The sequence below is a fragment of the Fukomys damarensis genome, unplaced genomic scaffold (genome assembly GCF_012274545.1).
Source record: "Fukomys damarensis isolate Sample0158 unplaced genomic scaffold, DMR_v1.0_HiC HiC_scaffold_2, whole genome shotgun sequence".
NCBI classification, from domain to species: Eukaryota; Metazoa; Chordata; class Mammalia; order Rodentia; family Bathyergidae; genus Fukomys; species Fukomys damarensis.
The window spans coordinates 38,513,587-38,515,449 of record NW_022900914.1 but is presented as its reverse complement, the minus strand read 5'-3'; the positions used below and the strand labels follow the sequence as shown (position 1 = coordinate 38,515,449).

The window sequence follows — 1,863 nt, the reverse complement described above, 5'->3', positions numbered from 1 at the left end:
CGTGCGTGCCTCTCGTGGACAATACTACTTGGTGGTGGTGAACGTGAAGGACAGCTAAACTGGAAAGCAAAGCAGACCGCGGCAGATGAGGGCCATCAGGTGGGAAACGGTTGCCATTCGAGCTTACAAAAGAGAAGAACATGAGTTTAAACACTAGCAGGGATTATAGTTTTTAAGAAGGGTTGGTTGTTGAAGCAAACTCCAGGCCGGGAGACAGAGTTAAAATGTGGAGGAGGCTTTCAGAGTAACTATCTGGATACCTTTTCGAGGAGTCTTAAGATCACGAGGCGACAAGACAGCTCGCCCCTCATGCTGTCCTCTTCCCGAACATCCTCCTCTCCTACTCCCGGGCCCAACCCAGGCCGTGAAAACGGATCGGAGGTCCGAGGCCTACAATTCACCTCCGATGCGTTCTTTTCCTTCCTTTACCCGACCCACCATCCCGATTTACAAACAACTAAGCGTGCCTTCCCTTTCCGCGCGCAGCCTTCCTTCGAGGGGCGGACCCCGGTCCCGGAGGGCTTAGCCCTCCGCCGCTTGGCGGGAGCCAGCTCCGCGAAGCCGAGAAGAGCCAGCCGTCGCACGCCGCGCTCAAACTCGCGCCGCCAGTCGCTCACGAGCAGCGTCTCACCCTCTCGTCACCAAAGGCGCCTAGCCAATGAGCGATCCGGAAAGGCCCGGCCTGAGAGCCAAGCGCTGGGAGGGGTACCGGGGAAGGGAAATCGGGGTGGGCTGCGTTTGATTGACAGCTCTCTTAAGCCAATCCTCCTTGCAGCTTCTCTTCGCTCTCTTCTCTGCTCCGCTCTCGTTAGCTGTCCCACCCCTCCTTCTGCACTCCCCCTCTCCGCTCTTTTTCGACCCGCCCCATCTCCCCTCCCCCACTCTGCGGGCAAATCGCTGCTGGAAAGAGGCGGGGCCGAAGCGGCAAGCTCGTGTGGAGACTTGAGGTAGGATTGATGGGCGTTTGGGCCAATAAGAGATACGCTGATGGCGCGGCTATGGCTGGAACCGGCCAATAGGCAGACGGGCTGGGGGCGGAGGCCCAGGTTCCAAACGCTCCGCGGCGCCATGGGCTGAAAACTCAACCGAGATGGAATCTCCCAGTCTGAACCGGTTTCAACCGGTTCCGAGTTTGAGGCCCTAGGAGGAGGGGGAGAAGCGGCTGCGGCGGCCGCGGCAGGAGCAGCGGGAGCTACAGCATCAGCAAGAGCAACAGTAGCTACAGCTCCGGCGGCGGTGCCTGTTCCAGTCTTTGCTGCTGCAGTCCGTGCAACCACCCAGAGGGGGAGGGGGGAACCACCAGTCGCTGAGGAGCAAGAGAAGGGGGGAAAGTTTAGGCGAGCCTGGGTGGGGGGGCCCGGCGCCGGAGCCGCGTGAGAGAGGGAGCCTTGTTTTGGTAGGGGCCAGTCGGACTGCAACTGGTAGCAGAGCGTCCCCGCGACGTGTGGACTCTACACCCCTACCCTTGCCGCTCCTGCTGCCGCCTGTGGCTTAGGGTCCCCCTGGGGCTGAATCTTTGAGACTTGACCCCGTTCCCCTCCCCCTTTCCTCACTCCCCAGCCGGGCGGGAGCATTTACTCAGATCATTATTCCCCTTCCTTTTTTTGGGGGGGCGGTGGGTGTGTGTGTTGGGGGGAGGTGTCCTTGGAATAGTAAATATTGAGCTTTTTATTTTTTTGCCCTTCTCCGTTTTTAATTTCCTTTTTTAAGGTGGGAAAACTGTGAAACCCACCTTGATTTACTCCCCTTTCCCCCCTCCCCACCTTCCCTCGCCCTAATCCCCGACAAGGAAGGAAGAAGCAGTTGGTTCAATTTCTGGGTAAGTCGGCTGTGTGTCCGGGGCCGAGGGTCGGGCGGCGGCGC

General features: G+C 59.3%; 1 protein-coding gene across 2 annotated transcripts in view; it reads left to right on the top strand.

Annotated features, from left to right (window-relative positions):
• Positions 1-1,023: 1,023 nt before the first annotated feature.
• The window catches only part of Xpo1 (exportin 1), a 59,051-nt gene continuing 58,211 nt past the window's right edge, over positions 1,024-1,863 (top strand). For both annotated transcript variants that reach the window (XM_010609777.3, XM_010609776.3), the window contains exon 1: positions 1,024-1,819. The gene's annotated coding sequence lies outside the window, so the exon portion shown is untranslated. The remainder of the gene's footprint in view (positions 1,820-1,863) is intronic.